Genomic DNA, 26,929 nt, shown 5'->3' on the forward strand with positions numbered 1-26,929 from the left:
GAAATAAAAATAGCAAAATCGTTTCGACCGTTCCAGGAAAGTTTCAACTCGACGCTACTAATGAAGGAAGCTCGGTCACACAGTACTATTAGAGATGCGTTGCGTCGACGACGAAAGCTGGAAATTCTGATCTCCCGTAGCGAGGAAGAGTTGTTCGGATCTTTTGGGGTCAGCAACGCAGAAGTTGTCGAACTTACGCGATGCGGCACGCGATCGTATTTAAAGCAATCGCGATTGCGAAACAGCACCACATGCGATTCACCATAGGATAGACTGAAATAAACTACTGCAAAGAGTAACTGCGCAATGTGCGGTTGTCCAGTGACGCTAGCGTTCATCGTTCTAGTAACGGTAAACGAATCACTACTGAACTAATATGGACAACGCAATCTGAAACATGCGTGTTATATTTTTTGGAACATTAGACACCGCCATCACCACGAGCATCATTACCGCTACTGCTATTTCCGCCGCTGCTGCCGCCGCCTTTACTTATTATAACGATTGTTGTTTGACGAAAGAGCCAGTTTCGGTAAACAGAATAGCTTTTCTTTGTTACAGTTTCTACCGTCGACATTGTGCTCGCATGCTTTTGTAGTTGCAGATCACGAAATCTGCTGTAAAACTATGCCATCTTACATAAACATCGTGCAGAATTAACATTGAGACGACCTGCGATTGTCCGTGCGTCTTTGTTTAAAAGACTAGTCCAAGGTCTTGCTATTTTTATTATCTATCGTTCCGATGCGATTGTACCGTAGAGAGCTTCATTTTACTGAATATGAATCCTTGGATCGTCGAAGAAAAGCGAGAAGCTGGACCTCACTCTGAAGGCTTAGATAATGAGATATAGTATGGCGTTCGGCGAAGAGTAATTGTTTTTTTTTTTTTTGATAGAATATAAGCGACGAAATTGAAGATGCCCGCTAGAGGGGCCTTTGATTCTTGCATAGCGTCACCTCTGGTCTAGACTTAAGTGAACTGCGCTCGGCCATGTCATTGATATGCAGCGTTTCATGCCCGACATAACACCTTGACACTTGTTCTCGTTAATATAAGGTGCTTGAAGTCACCTAAGTATCTATGGTTCTTCCAGATGATCTACTTTAGACGGTACAATAACAAAACCGACCAAGTTTCTACTATCGTTATGCAAATATGATATCTGAAGGGAGCCTAAACGCACTTCGTAGTAACGAAGCATTGTGTTTCTTCGAGAAAGACGCCCAAATGCTTGCCGTACGAGTAAGCTTGACAACCGTAACGTCCGAGAATTTCTCTATAAACACTGCGTGGCTGGTTCTTGTTTGAACCTGTAGTTCAACTGTATAAGTAAATCTCGGTCAGCGAAAAATGTTTCATTCGATAGACTACATTACGATGTCTAGTTGGAGCAAGCTAAATTAGGTTATTTGGGATTACTGGCAGAAGTCTAGCCACAATCAAACTGCGTTACGTGAAATGAAAATGTCCGCTTTCTTTCAAAAAACACGAAACGAACCAATTACGTAAATCACTATTATATCGTATCTAACAAAATTATTCATCCTACTTCTTTGCATTGGCCTAACAAGTTTCATATGCTATGCAGTCGGACCGTATGGTGTTTTCTCACCTTAACTGTCTTGCCATTAGTCTCTGTATGGACGTTTTCTATGCCTATTTACTGCTAATTAGGAAAAAAGACGCCATCGGTGAACGCGATCAAAAAGGGCATTTTTTATTGTTCCGAGATCGTAGGGTTTGAAGCAAGCCAATTTCGTGCGAGTGTGATGCGGATGTATTCGATATATACATTATGTAAATATCTTAAGTTACGGGTATAAACTGCGGTGAGAGGTGGCTCTGTTTGGTTCAGATACGTCGTCTTACATTACTTCGAAAATTACTGCAGGGCAGAATCTCGAAAACAGTGCAGGTCGATCCATTGCGATTCAATGCGTTAACCCAGAAATATTTGACGGATGATCTGGGAATAGGTAAACCAAACAATAAGAAAAATTACTAGACTCTTGTCAGTGGCGCGGTTTGTGTCATTGTTTGTGCATATGTTGATCAAGCATCGCTAACTTCATGGGGTTATGTTAGCAATAAAACTAGTAATGATAATCAAAATAATGGTAATCACGCTTTGCGGTATTCGTATGCCACCACCCGTTCGAGATGGACTCACTCGAACTCGTACGAAGATTGTTCGCTGTGATCACTAACAATGATGGACAACAACATGTCCTCGTTCGCATGTGATGCGCTTGCAATGATAAGCGCATGAGTTTTCTTAATCGAGAAAAAATCAGCCAAACGATCCTTCAATTTTCTTTCTTTCTTCATCTACATTTTAGCTAGTCTCATTTGGCGTTGTAGAGCGAGGTGGAGCACTAGTAGCTAGAATAGTTACATGCTGATCTGCGTATATACGTACTTTACACATTTTGCAGATAGACGCAGATTTTAGTCGAGGGAACGAGGGCTGTGTCTATCTTGAGATCTATCGAAGAACAAATGTGGCCTTCAGGTAAAGGTTTGTTGTGTTTCTATTCAAGCTTTCCATGTATTTTCTATGTGTCGTCATCCACATTGACTGGCATTTTCAAATCTACTATGAAATAAAAATGCAAAACTGCACCTACAAATGCTGCCACACAGGTCGGAATCTCTCTCTCTTTATGTATATATATATATATATATATATATATATATATAAAGGTTATCTAAAACTTTGGTATCACAGCTGGCCCACTAAGCATGAAGAATTAACAACATTATTATAGCCAACACGTTTGACAATACAGTGAATGTAGCATGTTTTGCCTATATAGTAAAATCTTCATCTGTAGTCGATCATATTTAACTTGGCTGTCCTACTTATAAAAACAAGTATTTAGAAGTAAATAAAATAGATTTATCGTCGTATTTCCCTGCAAGAATAAAAACGTCGTTTCAGATAATACTATTGCATCTTGACCTAAGATAATTTTCTCAAAAGGATATTGCTCAATTAAAAGTAACACATTGCCATAATAAGTGGTTACCAGTAAAATTCATGTTTATTTTTGTTTCTTTGTTCTTATTTTGGCTTGAATATTTAACGAATGAGCTTTTTTTTTTTAAATTTAGGAACGTAGCAGGTGATCGTCGAACGGTTCAAGAATCGTCTTCAGTGAAAAAACTGTAGCATATTGAGATGGCCCCACATGATCACTATTTGGAACCCATGCGTACACATTGGCACGCATAAACGGCAGCTACCGTTGACCGGTACCCCAGTTAGACCCGACGACAGATAGTGAATTGTACCGTCGCAATAATATATATATGCACCAATTAGTTACAGCAAAACGGTTAACTCACGACAACCGATGGAGACCTCTACCGGACATTAATTAAGCAACATAACCGTTATTTTGAATCGTGTCAATATTTATATAGCTATATTGATGGTAACAGCGCCGATAATGTCTCAGTGATAAGCCTCGATATCTCTATATGCAGAGCTATACACGTATCTGAGCAGTGTTGAACAAGGCTGTTATAGGATAGATAGGCTGAATAAGGAATAGTTAACATGTGCTCCGCATCGACCCTATTCGATATGACGCCATTACAAAGTGTGACGGCTCAAGACGAGGCGCACGCTCAGCGCATATTCATGTTATCCTATCTAATTTTTTGTGTGTCCAATAAAAAAAAAAAAAATAGAAATACATTCTATCCAAAAACACGTATGGCATTCTCATGGCTTCGGAGATCTCAGAACGGATCAGTGCACTTAAGGCCGTTACTAGATTTAGATTGCTTTGTATCAGGCAGGATGCATGACTCGATTTCAGAAAACAGGTAGAATATTTGTGTCGTTTTATGTATAAACTGAGTAGACCCAGCTTAGAGGGAAAAGCTTTTCGACGTATAACGAAAATGGACCGTTTCTCGCGTATGTAAACAGCTTTTTTTATTCTGGTCTTTTCAAGCTCACGTGCGATTTTGCGCCGGTCCATAAAGCATTAAACCGGACGAAACTAGTTGAAATTTGACAATTAATTCGCGTTATCATCTACAATGGCTTGCCGTAATGAATATAGCTGAGTTACTAATTTAGTTTAACTTGGATGCTTTACCGGGTGTCTCGGTTCTCCAGTGTCGTGAAGTATCTCGAAAAAACGTTATCCGGAATCGTTTAGCTTCAGCAGCACGTAGTTTGAAGAACGTAGGCAAAAGCGTCCATTATATGAGCTTCCGCCATGTTATCATTCGAACGAAGGAGTAAACTAAACTAGGGGACAGTGTTTCTACGATTATAAATAAAATACACTTGAAAGATACGTGTAAGAGTAAACTCACTATTCTCAATGTTCGTGCTATAAATATCGTTTAAAAGATTCAGTTTTGAACAATGGGTCAGATCACTGTTTGGCCTTGAAAGGGTTATGCGATAGAAAATTTACGTCCGTTTCGGAACAGCATGTATAAATAATATGGGTCAGACGACGACTCGCGAAATCCTTACCGCGTCACGATTGCCAACATCAAGTTGGATCGCCCCTCAAAGTCAACAGACACAGGGACGGACGAGTTATTTCTACAACTCAAGAATAAACCCCGTGAACTCTGATCGCTCCGATGAAAAAATCGGCCTGATAAAACGACAGAAAAGGAGTACAGTAGCGAAATCATCAAAAGGCAAGATCCGATCGCGCAGTTCAATCGTTCTTCGTTTGCCGCAGAAGAAGGAAACATAAGAGCGTTGATTCGGGCTATGCGGAAGTATATACGTAAAGAAGTAGTAAAAGAAAGGCATAACTCAATATATGAACGCATGATAACAAAATTGATGCCAGTACCGGAGCTGGTCTCGTCTGATGACGGCCTGTAATAGCAACAATGAGTAACAACACGAAGATTGTTGCACGAGCGATGTCGTTTCGAAATTGGGAAACGTTCAGATTTCGGATGAAATTGTGCTGTACTCTAGATAAGCCGCATCTCTTTCTGTCGTTCATAATGAACGTGGTTCATCACGCACGTCGGACCCGCTCGTCGATTCGGTCCTGCGCGTGCGAAGCCGATATTGTTAGCAAACGTGCGCGTACCGAGACGCTAACATAGATGCCACAATTCATGTTAAACACAGCTCCCTTTTTGAAAATCCGCTCTCTTCTGGCAGTCAATATTTCGAACGAGTCTTTTTGTCATAATTACTCCGTTAAAAATGCTGAACCTGATAAAGTGGTTATTTATAATGCGTTTGCTCAATTTAATCTCTGCCATCGAATATTATCATTTACGTTACGTAATTGATTTTTACCACTGCACTGATCCAACATCTGATTATGAAAACGAAAAAGATTACTGTTGTATTGTCGTCCCGAGCTCTAACGACGACGCTCGTAGCGCCAAGCGCGCCTTATTAAATTCCAAGACAAAAAAGAAATGGACAACAATTGGGTTACACCGCAACAATTGGGATCGCTGTAGAGCCTTCATAATGTTGTAACATAAAGGCTTATTCAAATTATCTCAATATATTATCATATGATTATATTATTTATGTGTATACAGATCTGCCTAAACAATAGCGGCCTGCCATTACTGCTAGGATCGGAATAAAGACGAATGTGACAAGAGTTAGCTTCTGACATTCAACGGGATGGCACAATCTCTTCATGTCGTACCTAAATCGTAGTTTGAATTATTGCATATAATTATAAGAATAATCCCTTAGCCAATGCTTTGACCAGTAGTAATAAATTGTCGTTCGCTGAACGGCAGCCATACTCCTCAACTCGCATATAGTGCCCTTAACCACAACGAATCAGGAAGTTTCGTTAACGGGAAGAGCAAGTGGCCCGTATAAGGAAAAACGTCATTTCACAGTAGCTTCCCTGAGAAGTGGCAGCACAGCGCAATACGACGCAGACCAGATAATCGCCGTGGGGCCATGGGTACCGAACAAAAAAAGGCAAACGCCTTCTCGTCAACCCTGACGAATAGAAGTGATAAATGCGAAAGAAAGCAAACGGGCGGGATTCATCTGTTTTAGGCGATTATCATCATGACGACCTTCGCGACAAATGAACGAAACACAACAACATGGACGAAAAAAAAAAAGGCGCCAAATTAGAATAGGTAGACGATGATCGCCGCTGGGCGTCGCTGTCGACGTCAAACGTCACAACAGTTGCACCAATTATCGGCGTATGAATCGTTACTTGAACGAACAACAGATGGGCGACTGCGCGGCGCGAACAGAAGCAGAACTACAATAGCAAATGTAAATGAAATTTTTCAAACTTACTGACAGTTGTAAAGCTACTGTGACAAACGTATGTGCTGCTACGGCGCGCATGAACCTAGCACGTGGACAGCCATAACAATTGTGCCAGCGATAACTATCTAGAAGCACGAGACTGACTATAATTTGTAAGTAAGTAAAATAGTTAAGCCTGCAAAATCATCAACATGCTCGTGCAGCCTTTGGAGCGCCGTGGCTTTCGGCGTGTTCACGTATCTCACACTTGTGTACATAAGGTGACAAAGTGCCGTAAAATCACAAAGTAGTGGACACGCACCAGTACGATAGCTAGCAAGAAAGGTAAGACGGCTCTCATAGCAACATACCTCTACAGCAGCGTTGCTCTGGAAAATTGTCACCTACTTCACCACCATTTATCCAAACCATTCCTCATTTGAACGTTGTTTTCACGTTAAGCAAATATCCAACGTAATGATGGCAAAGCAGACGTTTCAAAGATTTCTGATTGCAGATTACCTGGGACCCAGACAAGTGTATACCGCTTGAGATAACAAGCTCCAAAACGTATGACTGGAACGAAGCGCTCTAAAAAAGAGGTTCACGAATTGTACGTAACATATAGATGGCTCCCCTTTTTCGAGAGAGATATAGTTATTACTGCCTATAAGAAAAACATAGGATGAACATGGCCGTGTGTATCTGCACCCTACGCTTTGGGTAAAACACGATTTCTTGCTCAGTACACAGTGTTCTCTCACTTCGCGTTCACCCCTCTCGCCATAGCTTCATTTTAGTCGGGTGTATTATTATGCAAATATCAGTTCTAATAACGATACTAGCAATGGTGATCCTACTTATAGTAACAATAACAACAACCCTTCCTGATAACGTTAATCTGCTTTGCAGTCATCGCCTGCAAAGGGTGGACGGTGCAACAACTATAATGGCCGGTCACAGACATATCTAGCAGACCGGCGTCTTACGTTCCACTTGATTATCAGAGTCTCACAGGACTAATAGTAAATGGAGCAATATAAGCTGCCACCGCAGGAACAGATCGGCAACCGCAGGCCGACGTAGCCCCGCTCGCTTGAGGCAGGTGAGAGCAGCTGTCATAATGATGGCCTCTATGGTGGTACTGGCAACGGCGGTTACAAACACGTTTCTTGTGGTATGCCTATGCAACACAAGTACGCGCCGGACGGACTGCGAGCTAAGTTTACGCCGAAGACGAAACGCACGGAGTGGACGCGAACGCAGAAACCGGTAGACGTTGATTGCGGCACCGACCCTATGACCATCCGTCCATTTATCAATCAATCCATCCATCCATCCAGCCATCGCTATGGGAACATTGCAGGTCCGTGGCGTCGCGCAAGTAGAGTTGTTCACACGCACGCACGCACGCACGCACACTCAATGCCGCACAGACCCACGCATACAAATCGCTACTGGCTATCGCTGTCGCCGCGAAAGCTCGTGCGCAGGCTGAGCGTCCATTGGTTCATTTCCATGAAGATACATCCAGTACTTGTTATGCAAAGCTTAAAAAAAATCGCTTACCCCCACACAGAGCCTGCGCTGGACAACAATGCCACGACGCCATATAACCATGATGCGGTAAATGGCAGAATAATTAACTAAACATCTAGCGCTATTTGACCACTGCACTCATTTTATTATCTAAAATAAAAGCTCCGTTTGAAAACGTTTTGGCAAATATGGATATTTTACAATTCAAGCAATGCCCAATTGGAATCGAACGTTGCCATTTTAACTGGCGACGTCCCGTGTGCGTATCTTTTACCAATATGCGTTTATCTTTATGGTAAAAGTCGCGGCCACGTTCAGATGCAACGCGGTATGCAGTGATATTATTATGTCTGTCCTGATAACTCTTGACAAAAAATGTTGTCAATAGAAGGGGTTATTCAATGAATCATCCATTTCACACGAGTGTAGGCGGTAAAAAGCGGGGCTAAAATCTGATCGTACGGCATTTGATTAATATTAAGCAATTCTGCGGGAACAGTCATCTCACATAGGACATAAGTCAATGTGGTGTGGCAAAATCGTTGTCGTAATCTTCAACGTCACTATCATCACCAACGTCGCCGTTCATGCCAAATTGCCCCAAGGGCAGACATTGAGTAGACCAGTCTGTGACTATGGATAATGCATACAGTCGGCAAACGTCTTCTAACTTGATACAGAGTTGTCTCTGCTCTTTGTACGCCATCGCGTAGCCAGTAGAAGCCACTCAAACGATACTAACGTACATACAATGACATTGAATTCGGTTGGTTTCCGATTAGCGTGTAGGGTATCGCAAAATTTATCGTCTCTCATGGTCTCAATGAGAGAAACTAGATAGAGTTGTCTTGTGTAACATATATTTCGTTAGAGCAACATTGATCCGATTGCCCGCCAGAAGGCCAGATAAGGGAGCCTAAGTTACGAAAGCGATAACCTTGCTGCTTGACGGAGCAAACGAAACACTAGCAGGTAGAGAATTCAGAAAAATTCATCATAGGCTACGTCTGCGGGAAACGATAGTTTCGTTCAGGTCAGCTCGCGAACAAATCTTTTAGGCTGTATTAGCTAAACGAACATCAGTGATGTTTTGGGACATATACGTATATATAGAACGATTGAAAACAACGATGATCGATGGGACGTAAATATATACAGGCTGAATGCCTTAATTCACTCGACTAGAACGATAAGTATTAGTTAGAACGGAAGCTAAGCGAGCTAGCATCGAAATACTGATTCAGAGTTTTTCGATTTCTGAGAATTAAACGAAAATTATCTCGTCATCATACAATTTATCCGTTATAAATGCCGGATACTCAAGCGTTGTATCAAGCGAAACGTCTTTTCAGAGCCATAGCTATGTCACTTCGCCTTGTGGCCGCTAACACCAATGGATCCACAAGGAAGATTTTACAGAAGTAGCATTTCCTCTGTCCTCTGAACTGGAAGCACTGTTTCTTCGATAAGATACGTGTTTGTGTTGACTATTTCGTGAAACGTATACGGTTGGTCATAGACACAGGACAGGGCCTTACTTCCGTTCGGCAACGAACGTGAGTTCACGACGCGAATCGAACAACAATACCGGCCCACAAGCAGCCAGCAGGAGCCTCTGCCACCGTCATTCACTTTTACTTATCGCAGTAGATTTTTCAAAACTCCCAACATCCATATCGAAAAACCCGACTGAATGGGCGTGATCTTATTGCAAAATGGCAGCTTGTCTTCACCAAAATCTCAGCGTGTCTTCATGTACGAGACCACTGTGCCCTATACCAGTCGAGGTTTGAATACTACCGCTGCCTATTCTGTCGTTTTCTGCATATGAGAATAATAACTGAACATAGGCACGTCAATAAAGCGGTAGAATATCGGTTGAGCGGACTGAGGTATAGATCGAGCTCGGCAGAACGGCGGCAACGGTGCTCGTTGACTGATCAAATTGCTAGAAGTTGCAGACGCACAAACAAGATAGAATTTTCTGGCTGAACACCAACATGAAATCATCACGGAATTAAAATATAGTGCATTGCTGTCATTTGCAATATGCTGCAAAATAACACACTTTCAGCTTATGCGGTAAAAAAAAAAAGGGAGATGATCACGTCGAATGTCGGTAGGTTTTATTTAGAAGATGCTCGTCTAAAGGAGCTTCGGCTTTAGCAGGCCGTCAAGTAGCTACCTTGTTTGTGAGCTTCTCACGTATAGTAAATGTGTACAGAGTTGACGAGTCATCTGTACCCAGGTGTTAAATTGTCACCCTGATCAGTCACGATTGGCAATGCCAGCTTAAGGTCACATCTAACAAAAATCGAGATTTTTTCATCTGCGTATCTACACTTGAGAAAACTTCGTAACCGCATGCCAAGCACGCATGAGACCATTGAGAAACAATAAACTTTTGCGATGTAGTCACTATTTTTTTTTTTTTTTTTCTGTATCTTTCCATGACGCTAACTATAGTACTAATAAACAAAACACACACATCGACAATGTGATCGGTGTTAGTTTTACCGTTGTTGTTGTTGTTATTATTATTAGTCGAGTCAGAACGGTGGCTGATTGAGCCAATCAGTGGGCAAGCGGGTGTCCGCAACAGCTTAGCGGGTAACTTATTTACCTTCTATACATGTTGTTCCACGCTGTGAACGCCTAACGGCAATATCGGCCGTTAAATACATAGAGGAAATCATATAGGTGAATAGGATATACTTTATCGCTAATGACATATTGACGACAACGATCGATGATGGCAATCGCGATGCGCGAAGGATGCACAGAACGACGGATATCTACGACAGGATGATACGTCTAGCATCCTTCGAGCCGATCTCCTTCCGCTGTCAAAGGAGGACATTATCGAATAGTAACAGCAGAAATAGCAACTATAGGATTAAAATCCTTCGTTGGTGAATTGAAAACGAGAGCTCGCGCACAAATGATATTGTGATGCGCTATTCTGTAATTAATTTATATTGTTACTGTTATTTGTAACTGCGTTGCTTGTATAAGGTAATAGATAAATACATCGGCTGACTATAATGAATATTAAGGTCCTACTGTGACCTTTACATTGTATATAATGTTCTCGTATATAATGACGCCAGCACAACGACAAAAGTGCGGTGCTAGAATGCTTTGAATAGTAACATAAAGCAACGACGACGACCGTAATGACATTATGTCATGCTGCCCTAACAGTAACCGTTGTTGCTTATTAAATCAACTCCTTTACTGAGGGTAGTAAAGTTTTGTCGACAAATGATTACTGCAATATCACAAACGTAACGTAAATATAACTGGGTTCTGACATAACCAAACGACCATTCTCGTAAGTTTATATACGTAACGACGCGATGTACTGTTGGCACAAGGACCATTTTAATGTAACAATGTAATTTTTTTTCCAACCAAATGCAGGAGTAACTGCGTCAACGAAACTGTTGTTGGCTAATGTCGGCGTCTGCTGTTGTTGAACAACACAATTGTTCCGGTATAATCCCACAAAAATCTAGCGCTGGGTCACATTTTAAAGGACAGTGCCGGACACATTCAACCGGCTGTTGTTACTTATGATATATAATTGCATTAGTTATTAATGTGTAATAAAACGATAATAGTAACTTCAGCTAGTACTAAAACTCTTAACATCATAAATCTATAACGAGCAATGTCTGTCGATGTTTTTTTCGCAGATATTAAGTATAAGGAAGTCGGAGTTGTATCGTACAACTTTCCTGCATCAGGTCTCTAGTTATAATTGCTCCTTTAGGCCTTATCGGCAGTGTATAGAACAGATGACCGGGCCCTTCCACCTTAAATAGGATACAACGCGTGGTAGCTTATGTTGCATCCAATTTCATTTTTATGCATGAACGGCCTGTGTCATAGTTACATTCGTTTTTAAGGTCCGAGGGATTTGCTAGTTCGACATAGATATATACTCGAAGCCATTCGAAATATACCTAAAGAGAATCTTTTACCATATATCTTCTCCATATATTCAGTTCAAATGAAGACCTGTGATGCTATTCATTGAATAACAGCTAATCTAATTATAGCTGCCACCACAAATGGAACTTGTTACAAAGATAATTATTATCGAGCTCTTTCTTGTCGCTTGTAAATAAGTGAATTTATCAATAAGAGAACATACGGCCCGGCTTATGGCGCGCACGCCGTCCACCCTGGCGAAAAAAAAAAAGTCAGTTGTAATTTTGTGCGCTGTTGCGGATCGAAAAAAATCACCTAGCAGTGGAGGACGAGAGGTCGATTGAATATACCTATACAAATATGTTAAACTTATGGATTATCACAACATGGCATTGTATTAGGCCTAAATAAACATAGGCACATGTACCTTCCCAACGCACTGTTACTATTTATTATGTAGCTAGTAGTAATAAATGAAGAACAAAGATTCGGATTTTTATCGAGTGGCAGATCCCGTTTCACAATGACTGTCGAGTGTTTTGGTGTTTAGCCAGCTTACCTATATTATTTTCTGTTCTACTATATTCTTCCGAAAAACTAGCATTGATTGTGAACTGTTTGTGTAGTGTTTTGTAGTTACCATCGTAGTTTCGAACAGAATTATATGAACGTAACCACGATCTTGTAGCGGTCAACCGGATTACTATATTTGGCGCTTCTCTTCATAGAGCACGATTGTTTCGTTTCGTCTTCCTTTAACGCTCCATTCCGTGCCCTCCTGTCCCATCTCCCCCTCTTTCCGCGCATCTGATCGTACGAGATAATGAATGACTACCGAGGTCATCACGTAATGCCAGTGGTAGGAACTGTTCTCACTTAAACCGATTATGGCACACTTTAAAAAAACTTATCGGTCTATGCTATAATAACAGTAACTACAGCTAATAATCAGCTGCCATTATGGCTGTTATTTTAAAAACACCTCATTTTCTGTTACTGTACCGTTCCCGTTCTAATTGCTATGGCGGCGACGATCAGTCGCTCGTTAGCGAATGGCCAAGTTCGACAAATTAGCAGAAATAGGAGCTCAACTTCGACGCTAAGGAACTAACAGAAGCTATGAAACTAGTCTACGGCAATGGGTGTTTATGCGAGATAGCTAATATTCAAACCGCCGGCTAACTTCTAACGTGTTACATTGGGTCAATCAGTAGTAGCACCGACGAGATGCGTGATGATAACAGCAGCAAGATCAAGCGTTAGTAAAAGATGAATAGCTGAATGAGAGCAGCTGATGGTGAAGCGGGCCCAGATATGAGCCAAAATAAATCGCATCCGCACAGAAGAAAAACGTACAGAAGAACTTACGTAGCAAGGGAAAAAGGAAGAACATGAGGAGGAGAATAGGAAGAAGGAAAAGCGAAAGCTAGACAAAGCAAACATCTCTGCAACGCACAGATTCGACCTAGAGCGTCGCTCAACGCCGTCAATACACGCAGATAGCTATACTGAAAATTTATTGCTACCGATAATAACAGAACCTGCGCCAGAAGCAGCAATAATGGCGGCGTTATTGTCAGGGAAAAACTACGCACAATGGCGTTGTTGGACACAGTTAACAGGGCGATAGAAGTGTTATAACGTCTGGATGGCTCTAGTGTCGTTGAAGATTGTGGCAGCGACTGTAATTTGAAGATGTGTGCCTAACATCAACCGAGGGACAGGATTCATTATAAACGAACTCGAAAATCTTGTGCGCTACCAAATGCGGTGAATGCAGCGATTGGGTGGATACATGAACTTCTGCACTGGCTATCCAATCCAGGCCTTTCCGGAACCTCCGCCGTGTTTGGACGGCAGAATTACTGTCTTGCACGTCCAGATTAGCTCAGCCGTTCGTCTATATATGCGTTCTCAGCGCCATCAAATTACGGCCTTCTTTCTTTTGCCGACTGGCCTCGCCTTGAACCATGCATTGAGCCGCGAATACTTGCATGCACTCCCATTTCTTTTGCACAGGAAAATCCAGTAACTCTTGCTGTTCGGCTAATGGAGACAATACAACTAGATCCAAGCGGGAAAAGGTGCGTGCGCATTCTAAGGAATATGCTACGCGGAAAAATCCCTTCGGCCAATCAGTAATGCTCTCTATCAGTAAACTGGCTGCTCATACTACAGATCCCTGCTCCGCGTTGGCTTCAGTGAATCATATCGTCTAAGAAAGCTGACCAGGCAGCAGTAGCAGCAGCAGCAGCAGCACGTAACAAAAGGATCACAACATAAGCAATACACAGCGACAGAATCGCCCAGACATATGCACACACCCCATATACGCATACCGGACAGGGCATCCGATTCCCCTTACCTGCTCTTACCGTCTGTTCCTCCAGATCTGGGGAATAGCATCTCAAAAATAAGATAAGCGCGACTCCGACGGCGCACGAAGTCGCCGACTCTGCCACTCGAACCCAAAAACGAGCAGCTGCCGTTGTTTCTCGCTCTCTCTCGCCCGTTTATTTTTTACTTTTTTTTTTTTTGTTTATAGCGGGAAATAGTTGGCGCTGACGAAAAGATGAAAGGCGCCGTCGGTGCTGTTGCTGCTGATGGCAACGGTAGTGACGATGGCTGCCGTGCTCACGGTGTGGCGAAGACGATGTTGTTGATTATTTTGGTATCGCCCACCGGTTTCTTTGAGTTTTTTTTTCACTGCTGCTTGTCCGTTATCGCTGTCAGCCATTCGTTCAGCCGACGATCCGTTGCTGACTGACCACTCCACTAGCATAGGAGGCGGCCAATCCACTTCTCTAAAAAGTCATGCACTAAAATTGGAACAGTCATCCGACATGCGGCACGCATTGCTTCTCCTGCTTCGCTAAGAACCGTGGTCGTATGGCCACGATCGCGACTAGCGTTGTGAGCTAAACAACCGCGTTCGCCAAGATGCAGCCGACGCGAAAAACGCAATAAGTTAAGCATTAAAATTTTGCCCTTACTTCTATCTATGAAGGGAAGAAACATAGGAAATGTGGAGTACCAAACGCTTAACTTGGACGATGCTAAGCGGCTACAGAAAAAATACGATATTTAGAATGAGCCGAAAGGGACGCGAGCCTCTGTGGAAATCTTCTTTTAGATATAACGCCGCACGACGCCGTGAACAGCAATGTCGGCATCTCGGGCGAGTCTTACCTGGTTCTTCGTTATGTTATCGTTTTCGTTCAAGTTCATTTGGTCATATTCGGGGGGAGCTGGCGGTAACCTTTTCAGGCCGTAGTCCTTTATGTCTATATTTCACTCCACTTCCACACTTTCAATAGGGTTGAAAAAGCGATGCTTCAAGACAACTCAGGACTACAATTTCTATGGGATGAATAATACTCCATGGCCCACGTGCTTATGATTTGACCTACAGAACGACAGCGTAGAGTGACGAGATGAAGTGCCGGCCGCGGCGGCAATCAGTAACCCTGACAGTATCTATAATACAATACAATATACCGGCAGCAATATCTAACAGCGGCGGTCATGGTTACGCACAGTTTTTATTATTAAGCATTCTGTAGTTCGGACCTGCCATACGTCTTTTCGTGCTTCTTTGGCTCGTAGTACGGCAATCATTCAAGTAAACGAGATGACTATGATGTAGCAGCAGTAGTGGCGGTAGCAGTACTACCTCAGACTGACCCGCGTGTAGAAAACCACCGGTCTCAGGGATCACGCGCCGTAATGCCTAAGTTGTTACACTTATACGCTTTCATTTCCATTTTTTCGTTCTCCTTTATATTGCTCACCGTCTTCTTGACTTATATAATGGTTGTTATTGTTGACAATAATGATGTTGTTGTCGCTACACGCTGAACATAGGCCGGTCGGCGGTGCTATGGCGGATAACGAAGATGTCCGTAAGCAAGACGGATCGCAGTGGTTCATCCCTTCACTTGTCAATGTCATAAAGTTAAAAGGCCTACCTAATGACACCATACGACTGCGCGATATAATATTTGCTGACGCCGCTGTCGCGAGCACTTCAGTTAGATTTCTTTGTAGGACGAACAGAGCGAGCTACCGTTACTGCCGGCTACCGACAAACAAATGACCAAAAAAAGCTCTCAAGCTAAATTAGAAAAGCTACTGCCTCACATGTACTATTATACTCCGGTGTATAGTTTAGCTTTCGTGATAATGACTTACTGGCACCTACTTATTACTCTACGCCACTAAACGGTCATCATAAACGATAGCAATTGTGTGAGTCACATGACAAGATCACGCGGAATATTGCGACTACACGTATATATATATACCAGCTCAACATTTTCCATTTTCGTCATAAAATTGATAATGGCCGTAAAGCGAGACGATGACTATTTATGCACTTATCGAAAACACAGATGAACTGAATCGGCCAAAGCCTGACCAAAGCCAACGATGCTAGGATTTTTCATAGGAAAAAAAAAGCATATTTTTTCTTTTTCTATTTCAAATATTCACTACCACCTATTTATACTTAGATGGCAATTTGTTCCTGATATGCCTCTCGATCTGGTAAGCCCGTACATCCACTTCGAGGCGGTGTGCAGCCTAATAACTCAGTTGTTATTTTGACTAAGAACATACAAAAGAAGGGATACGCTCCTAGAAGGTTGAGCTTTGTTCCTTAACATCCAATCAGATTAAGCAAATAACAACAGTTTGACGAACAAATACTCTCAAAACGTTTTCAAAAAATGCACGACACAAACGTGATTGCGCGTGTGTATTTCTGACCGGGGGGTCTTTAAGCTCATCGAATCCCGAAGTTTCTGTAAACTACTACCACTCGAAGACGAACTTGTAACAGCGTCATCATTTCAATTCGAACGATTCGCATTCGCCCGTGGATTCACTCACGTAAGCAAGAACGCGATCATGTAGGAGTCGTCGATGATGGTGATGAGGTCCATTGTGAAATCGAATCATCCTTATCCTTTCGATGCCTTTGCTTAGTGTCATGTCGATGAAGTAGTGTCATGAAGGCCAAGTTCGTCATCGAAGTACCTTCAATTCAACACAGTTTGTGCGATACATAGCCCAACTGTTGCCAGTTGTTTCGTAGCTACGATTTCTACTACACTATGAACACCACTAATACCAATAATATTTCGCTTCTAGACAAGCACGCTAAATTGCCTCGCAGTGGCTGTCGCAAGCGTTAAGTTTCAGACAGTCAGCTAGCTAGCTAGCTGGCCTGGCCTGGCTGGCCGGCCCGCCGGCCGGCCATTGGACCGGCCGGCGGAGCTCAAAGCATTACAAACCACGGGCGAGGCCGCCAGTTGTTGTGGTTCTGTTTATAGGCAAAATCAATTTACCAGGCATGACATGAACAAAAGTTCACTTTGTTTACTTTCTCGTAGGAAAGATGTAGCACATACACCCCTATCCCCAGTTCCCTACAAGTGCACGTCTGTCTTGATTTCTAGCTACCACCACAAGCTACATATCGTATTCCGTTACCAAGAATCATCGTTCGTGATTATCCTATATTTCTTCTTAGCTGAGGCGTTTGCCCGTCTTCAAAGGTCTTTTCTCTCCTAGTCAAACATTTCTGCCACCGTTCGCCCACCGCCCCCAGCTTTTCCCCCCACACCGTCGCCTAACTAACCGAACCGAAGAGAGTGAGGCAAGCACGAGAAGAGGTAAGTGAAACGATTATCGTCTTTATCAATATTAGTGTTACGACTATTTCGCTATTTAGGTTGTGGTGATGGCCAAAAAAACGTGAAGTATGACGCAAGAGGGAAGCATGTTCGGGTTGAAAATGCCGGTGGACTGAGCAACAATTCTAACAGAAACAGGCTTTCTTAAAGCAACGCTCATCATAGTTCGCGTCTGAACTAATATTTTCAATCTGTAGCTCCAGTCGATCCGAAAACACGATTCCCATCGATTAACTATGACAAGCGCTACCATAGTTATTTAAGTTTCTGACAAAACTCTACTATATAGCAGACAATCATCTGATACTATTTAATGTAGTTTCACAGTGAACAGTATTCCGGATATCTTAGACCTTATACAGTCCTTAGCGAATATCTGCCTACCATAGAAAGGGAACGTTTTCTCTACAAAATTAAGTACACTGAAAAAAATGTATAGAAATATGGAATCACCGAAAGGGCTAGAGCAAGCACACTGTTTAACGTAGGATCAACTTGAGAACTCCATTGCTTACTGTTATGGTATACCCACCGACAAAGCACACGTTATGTGAAGTAATAATGTTGCCCTAGTAATACCCTCGAGAAACTGAAGACTGCTTCTAAATGCGACGTTATTTTGAACTGTGCTTTATCAGAAATTTCACTTGTCGACTCTATATATATATATATATATATATATATATCATTTTCATTATGATCATCGACAGATAAAATATTAGTTACCGTCAAATTTCGCTCCTTTAACGGAACTATTTCTTTATCCCAGCATTCTCTCCCTTCCACACTTTTTGTTAATTCTAGAAATTCTTCCAGTTTTACATACGTACGTAAATTATGTTGGACGATGTGTGCACGTATCTGTACTGGCATAGAACCGTCACAAATGACCATAATAGCACTGATGTATATGAAGACGTATCGTAGGGGAGCAATGATTGCTATTCGTCGAAAGCCCACCTCGGCCACTCCTCGGAATCAAACGTTGGCGTATCGCGTTTAATCGAGAAAATTATACAAATATAGATTCCCATAAATCTAGCCGTCGTTGTTTTTTCTCGTTTCTTCGATCAAAAAGCAAGGGTGGAATATAGCGTATGATTATGTGTAAACAACGGCAACGGCAAAATTAAAAATAAAGGTACGGCAAAAATAAAGAACTACATAATACTTCTCTTTGATGATCTCCTCCGGCATAAAGTATTCAGTTGATTCTTTCCTACTTTATAAAGGAGCTTTCCAATGCTTAAAATACGCTTATCCTAGTACAACGTCAAGCCGTATTAGTCACACCTTCTCCTGTATTCATTCTACCAGGTGCATTTAAGAAATAAATCAATTTTTCAAATAGGGCATCCGAAACTGGGTTATCTTTGCGTCTAGCAAATCCGTACGCGTTTTGTGTTATCTTTCCTGTTCTAAAGGCACAGTTGAGCATTCCCTAGGTAGCGATGCGGGACAATAGTTTCAGCATATGATGTTTATTTCCATATTTTTTGGGTACGAGATTTAACTTAGCAATTTTTATTAAAATTTTCTTTAGAAGAATGCTATGTGTGTGATTAGAGAAATCTTGCTGCACATATCTAATCTCGCTATTTTCTGGTACTCCCTGTTTAAAATGACGCCAATATAGAATGAAGTGGAAAATCCAAACTAACGTCGTGTATTACTACACGGCTCAACGAGCGTGTAAACGTCACAAAAACAGAAGTAACTTACGAATATCTACTTCCATACTTAGCTATTCACACTGTGCACAGATGAACGGAGAGGCATAAACAAACGCGAGTGAAGTTACGTCGAATAATGAAACGTAGAAGGTAAACGTGGGTGCGACGCAACATCACGCTACGTTTCTCAACCCGACGCGTCGTGTCCTAATTGACAACATGCGCTGACTACTGAGTCGGTGATCGCGCAAAAATGATACTCGTTTTTCGCTCTACGACGCTCGCGTTTACCTGCGGTGGCTGCTCCATGCCAGGCTGACGTCTGACGCGTCAGTGTACCTTGGAACCTGTCTAGAGATCAAATGATGCATGGCGGGAACTAAAAGACGCGTGAAATTGACATATGTACAGTACGACGTACTTCATGTACGCAAAAACGTAGTTCTCAAACATTCACGCTACATTTTGAACCCTCTGGTCCGTACATTTATGATTTACGTTTGTGAAATGTATATATCATATGCGTACATCTGTTTTATATACAAATAGTATATATATATATATATATAGAAGTAGTTGACTGGCAAATGCTAACGATCTCTCCGTCTAAATATCCATAGTGTCAATAATTTAATAAGAGTGATGAAAAAAAGAGCAATACAGTGAATTCGGCGTGTCGATCAAAATGGACGACCCCGAAGCCGAAACTACGACCCATCGTTTTGAGTGACAGAAATATCAACTGGGATCAAAAACGTCTGTGAGTGTGTGTATCCGTCCTAAGCGGGGTGGCCATTAACTAGTTACCCACTAACTGTCAGTGATAGACGGTGGAAAAAAGTATGAATACTTTTCTATTGCATATAGTTGTTTGACAAACCCTGTTTTTGACGACGTCTGCGCATTATGCTTTCGAGTACTAGGCAAATTCGCTAATATTATAGCAGCACAGGCTCGACCGACCTCAGTTATCATAAACGATTCTGATTTCGGAAAACAAAATGTTATCGTTATTATTGCTACTATGTATACGATCTTATAAAATAGAATAGAAAATTAGAAGCTATCTATCTCCACATTAGAGAAACGAAATATCCATCTTAGCTGACTTTTTGGGCACTAACTTAATTTGTAGGTCAGGCCTCTTTTGAATACGCTATCCTGCGCGCTATACTATGATCTTTTTACAATGGTGACAGCGTTCTAAAGTGTTTTGGTGATCGGTAAGTCATGACGAGATGAACCAAAGGTTGATGATTGATTGTCTGTCGAACGTGGAACATACGTGTATATTTTATCTTGTGTGAACTTTCTATAATGATTAAGGGAGCTCTTACCCCGGGCATCGACCGGCTTGATATCGCACGAACAATAATTATATCATAAAACTGCTTGGGCCTATTGGATGTACACGTATTGCACATATATGTGTACGTAGTGTTGAAAGCGCGATACTCATCTCGTAAGTCGTTTATAAAGTAGAAATAAAAAATAGAAAAGTACAGTATAACGAGGAAAAAACAAACAAATAATAACAAATAATAACAATAAAAAAACAAACAAACTTTAGGGTCTAGCTTTAAAAAAAAAAAATACGATATAACCTTCATTTGACTTTTTTGTATTGGTTAAACTGTTCTTTCAGGGAAGCAGCATTGGCCTTATGAATGACATCCATGATTTAAGCGGTTCCTTCCTTTTAGGCTTATATAACTCTACGAAGGCATTAAACGTGCACGAGTAGATTGTTAATGATTTAGACAGACAGGTATGCGCACTGACCTCATTTACTTCTTCATATGTACACGTAAGGCCTAAAACGATGAGGGATAACTGTTTAATATGAACAGTGTACAATCAGTACGGGCGGTCAACGTGCGACTTTGTTGGTAGGCAATACAATACATCTGTGATTAGAAGGCTAAGCGTACGTATGGTCCAGCCTTAGATCAGCTGGGAACTACTATTTATTCAGGCAGTTTGCGTATATTATGGGAACATAATAGACTGCCTAGATATTTTTGATATGGGACGATGAAACAGTGATTGTTAACGATGCAGTATCATCATTCAGCCGTCAATTCTCACGTTAAGCCTTTAGGTGGTCGTGAACAACTTAGATTCTAAATATTTCTCTAAACTGCAGAAAAAACCGATTCGTGTAAGCGTCCTTCCTGCACGTTCCCAATACCTATACCACATCGCTCCCGCCGACAACAACAACCCGCTATAGACAACAGCTGGGGCATTAATAGAAGGCACTGAATATTGAGTATAGATTGCCCAACTCATATCCGACGGTCGTTCTTCTCTTTGTGTCAGATGCACGCTGCCACTATATGGATGGTCTATTAATTAGCTCAGCAATCAATAAGTGAGTAAAGTAAAAACGGTCGAGGGATAGTTTGTACATTTCCAAACAGACGTACGTTGTTGCTGTTATTGTTGTTTTTGAATAGCGCAGTCCTGCATTCCGATCAGCGATGACAACAGCAGCGGTGTAACACGGGATTAAATTTTTTTCTTCGATCAGGTGTTCCTGCTCCTGCCGTGACGTCGTCACCTGTAAAACCTTTGATTTCTTCTATAAAAGTAATAGTTAACACCGGGTCGAATTACTGTTTGGGAATAGGCAAGGGCCTCTGTGATTAGCAGCACCTTGCTAGAAACGCTCGTATGTGTGACGCTTAACTAAAACGGTGAAATGCGGCGACGTGTACCGTGTGAGGCAGCAAAAAAAAAAAGCAAACTAATTGTAACACAGAGGGGCAAGAATCACAGCGATCGGCGGATGAATTTTATGTTCGCATCATCACCCTAGAATTACTATCCATATCATAATCTTTTAATTCTTCGTCATCGCTGAGAATTGTCGTTATCAAACTAGTTGCGCTGACCTTATAACTGGCATTATTGCGTCCACCGATGCCGCCGTCAGCAGCGCGGCTGATCGTAATTTATTGAAAAACGGTTGAAATCGAAGTTGTACGCCAGAGGCATAGTGAAAAAGATCACGAAGCTCAAATTTCCGTATTGACGAAGCACAAAAGTCATACTCTATCAGCAATGACTCTGATCTTTATTCCATATTGATGTATACAAGCACATCGTCGCTAACGTTGTTGCCGCCGCATTTCAATTCTATATAATTATAATCGATTTATTATTCTACTTGGTAGCTCTGTCGGGTAGACGGGCTAGGGCTAGCATGTTTACGCAGTCATATCACCATTATATTATGTTTATGAGCGTTTGGCGTATCACCTTCCTATTATGAAGACTTTCGAGGTGGTGACAGAGGCAGCTGAGATGAGTGCCTCATCGTCTCAGGATGAGTACGACAAAGAAGCTATAGTGTTAACAGCGGCGTTTGACAATGATCGGCCCTTATATATTATAACTTTGTCGTTACGTATATGTTATTACTGTATACGTAGATGTATTACCCGGACGATGATGATGCTGATGATACGAATGATGATTATGATGACAACTACTGTAGACCTCGGCGAAAACATACTTCGCTAAAAAGAACAATGGGACCAAGTAAAACAGGGATAAAAATGAAGAGTGTAAAGTTGACATGGGAAAGCTGATGAGAGTGCAAATTTCACGTTCGTCAGCGTCGTGATCAGCAGCAGCTCGAACTTGTTGTCTTTACGCTTGAGCCGTCCGGCTCAAGTAAACGCTGCCAACCGCGTTCATTGATAAGCATTATTCAGCGTTGCTTTTGGCGTTCAAACCATTGGCCAGAAGTCAATTTTTCACCCTTCCCGAAGTCCAAGCTTGTCAGTCCTGTTTATCCCGCCGACTCCGTAGCCTTCATGCATCCTTTTTTTTCTTTCGTTCTCAATGAACTACGACGATAGTTATAAGAAGAAAGGTCCACTAAATGAAGGTCACGACCTGAACTAGTGCTGCGATTACAGCTTGCAACACCAGCACCGATCAAAAACAGATGAAACGTCGAACAGAAAGCAGTCGGCTTTCTATCATTGAACCAAACCGGATAACTATTCAGCCGGTCCATCAAGACAAGCTACCTGACGAGAGACAGTAATGTCGGCGTTAGCAACCGAAAACGGTTCTTCTGACACTGACTATGAAAAACGGGTGACAATACACGACTGGAAACAAAGAAAGGATTTCAATCGACGAGATAAGGCTAAAATATGCTAGAAAGGACGTGAGTAAGTGAAACTATGCATGCACGCATATTTCTGATCAGTATCTGACAAAGAGTATTGAATATGCATCTTGTCTTCAGCGGCATGATCATTTTCCTGTACTTGCAACAGCCCCAGTCAGTAGCACTAGCTATGCTAGTTTAATGACGCATTAATTATAGATGATTAACTATATTTTTAACCCTGCCCATTGATAAAACAGGAAAGAAAGAATAAAAATATAAAGCTGCCATTTGTTATATTTACCGTATTTGATTTGTTTGTCAAAGATACTGTACACAATAAGTAAGTAACTTGGGTTTGTAAAACTAGATTAAGTTACGCTCAGGGCGACTTGCAGTGTATTGAATTACTTGTGATTTTTTTCATACGAGGTAAATATAAAAAAAACGAGCTCAAAAAAATCTCGACTGGCTTTATACTAGTTTAAGGTCGTATGCATCTATGTATAAGCTACGCAAAGTGAAGATATTGGAGGTTTCCTACAAGTAGGTACCAAAAAACTCCACTCACAGCCGACTCTAAACCATTTCTTCAATAACAAGCCTGTGTAGGACTGCTTCAGGAAACTAACAAAGCAGAGAACTCAATGCGAAGAATCTGGAAGGACTGAGGACGCAAAAGAATTACTACATATATCGCCCTTTCTTTAAAGGGTTTCTCTGCCGGGAATCGGCTTCAAATCATCTTGTACGTACACTTTCGCTTGATAGGCAAGCAGGTCACCACTGGAATAGTCCTGCCAGGACGATTCGTAATAGATCAGGTCCTTTTAGGACAGAACAACCAATCCATTATATATATATTTCGGAATTTAAGCGTAGATTAGCCATTATATAATATGTTCACGCAGGACGAAACCTCGCCGAGACTATAAACCTGTTTTTGTCTGAAATCAGTAGTCTATGTTATTGCCAGCTTTAGCGTGGCTTCGAAAGAAGAAAGAATTTCGTGCGACAAATCATAAAATCCTCGACTGACTTCAAGCTTATAAAGCTAGCTTACAAGTTAATTAGAAAAGATTGCCTAAAAAGCCATTTCTGATACACCTGAACTTTTTATTTAAAGATTACCAGCCGTTTTGGTGGGCACGATATCAATTGCCAATGCCAATTTCACGCATCATTTTGATCAGCTTTAACAGCTATTGGCGAAATGAAGGACGGAGTACTTTGAAAATGACCAGGGAGTGCCTTAGGTCCTAAATTAGATATGCGATTGCGGCGAACGACGCTAGTCATACCGAATAAACACAAGCGTCGAGAAGGACACTTTGAGCAGATCGAAGATATTTTGCCGAAAAATTTATTTTTATTTAAATAAAAACTCATTAGAGATATATATTCCGACGTGTACATATATATACAGCAGCATATATTTTGAACCTGTTTTTATATATATAATTGTGTGAAACGGGATTTACTAAGGTAGTCTATTATACATTAATTTCGGATTGCCGATGCACCCAGTAGATAAATCATATTTTATTCGAATCTGTTGTGCTTTTGTGCTCTTGCCTTGTTCTAAATGAACTCGTAGTTCGTCGACTGGCTTCTAATTCTCTCGTGGAATTGGGTCTCGAAAAGCTTCTCCTCTAGACACGTTACTCTCAGTGTATGTATATTGATTGGTCAACATATGTTGAATTTTTTTGTTGTGACAATGCGTTGAAGACTGTTGCTGCAACCGTCGCGCCTCCCTCTACGGGGTCAATAGGATTCTAGGTAACGTAGACTAGAAGAAGCAGCAGGCAGCTTAAATTATCAACCATTTCGTTATCCACATTGCTATGCGTTACTATTACTAATATATTGTGTCGTCTTCGTACAACGGTTACGTCATGTCTTAAATAATATATAATAATTACCGATTTAAATTTAAACAAAATACTCCCTCGTCTCAGTGACCTGGCTAGCATCGAGTGAAGTGGCAGAAGCAACAGGCACGGTATTATGATGAAGGATTTATCAGCCAAGCATGATTCTCAATAAGTACTATTTGCTAGAAATGATCATTGCTAGATACGTGTACTGTTGTTTAGCGATTAAATGCCGTTTGTTCTATAAACTAGGATTTTTTATGACTTTGTACATGTGAACAGTGTTTCAATGATCAACCCGCGACAAATGTCGATCAAAGAATCGACAGGTTCAGCTGGTCCTGGCAAGCGCATCCTTTGGATATCTCATAAATCATTGTTTATTGCCATTATCAGTACCCAATTACCACTAGAACGCTAAAATCGACATTGCATCAGGGACTAGTAAAACCATCCAGTCGTCCTTTTCTCCACTCACTCTAGTCAATCGTCTCCTATTTAACCGAATTTAATTGATTGTCCTGCCGTTCACCGGATAACAATCAATATAATCAACGTAGAACGAAAGATCAGCCATAGGCCAAACGCATCGCTGTTCGATAATTCAGAATGGCGAAGCGCGTGCCACATCGTTGTGGTCTATATGGCTATAATGCTGTACGTCGGGACTCTAGATGCATATATATATGCGCACAGAGTGATATATACGCTGTGTTTACATTTATGACTTTAATTATCGTTGGTATATATGTGCGTTTCATAATAAGACATAAATGGTGATTGATGACTTCAAAAGTTCAGTTGAACTAATATACCGATAAGCTTTTATGTACAGACGCGACGTTCCAATTAACGAACAGTCATTTTTCGCACCACCTCATGACAAGACCGCACCAGCTACGAACTTCAAATCGGAGGATAACATTAACTATCGTATAAAACTTAATCAGATCGCAGCTCTTTTTGGCCAAGGCCTTTGCGCTGCTCGAATTGATGGAATTCATGTCGGGCAGAGTGTAATACAAACGGAGTTGAGTCTACATTAAAAATTAATTCACTACGCTTATAGTGTGCCGTTAGTTATAAATATGTCGTTAGTTCTTTGGAACCTAACATGATTGCTAAACGCATCATTTGGGATTGGTTTTTTTCACAGCGCATAGTCTGATATCATAAGTAGGAACAAGGTGATGCGTAACGTGGAGACCATCCGTACCCGAAACAGTAATCCGCATCAGACGGAAATGGCAAATGTGGAGGGTCCCTCGATAATTATTACAGGAGAAAATAGATTACAAAACCTGCTTTTCGGGCCCAGTCTATTTCTGCCGAATTTATCTCAGTCAATATAAACGAGATAGCGTATAAGGGCATCCTGGTAAGCTTCGAAGGCCGCAGCCCAAGTAAAACAGGAGTGTGAGTGGACGCGTGGAAGGAAATCGGGTGACTGCCAACGTAAGGTCGAAGTCCCCTTACGTTTCCTTGGCCAGCTTCTCGTTACGTTGAAATATGTCAAAATGTTAGGTATATTTGCTATTGTAGTGTGGCACAGGAATTTTCCATAGAGCACTCGCTTGATTTCTTTATAGAAATGGTCGATCACGGTCAAACTGTCATTCAGCCAGCTGAAACTGTCAGCCGTGAAGACACCAAGGCTTTGCGGCAGTACTCTCAGTATCCGAGTATATGAATAGGTCCATTCGTTGCTTTTGCTCGTTCCCGCAAATGACGTCGGAGATACCGTCCAAGTCGCTTTCCTCACGGAAGAGAATGCCTTGTAATACAATCAACAAATAATGGTTAAGCAGATCCTCATTCTCACACCTGTAACTTCA

At 41.5% G+C, this 26,929-nt stretch overlaps 1 long non-coding RNA gene across 1 annotated transcript; it reads right to left on the reverse strand.

Annotated features, from left to right (window-relative positions):
- Positions 1-875: 875 nt before the first annotated feature.
- Positions 876-17,103, reverse strand: LOC111271652 (uncharacterized). Its single transcript, XR_015315413.1, has 2 exons — positions 14,085-17,103; positions 876-1,969 (listed from the first exon to the last, which is right to left on the reverse strand). It is a non-coding gene; the product is annotated as an uncharacterized LOC111271652 (long non-coding RNA).
- Positions 17,104-26,929: the final 9,826 nt, after the last annotated feature.

The sequence above is a fragment of the Varroa jacobsoni genome, unplaced genomic scaffold (assembly GCF_002532875.2).
Source record: "Varroa jacobsoni isolate VJ856 unplaced genomic scaffold, vjacob_1.0 contig00826, whole genome shotgun sequence".
Classification (NCBI taxonomy): Eukaryota; Metazoa; Arthropoda; class Arachnida; order Mesostigmata; family Varroidae; genus Varroa; species Varroa jacobsoni.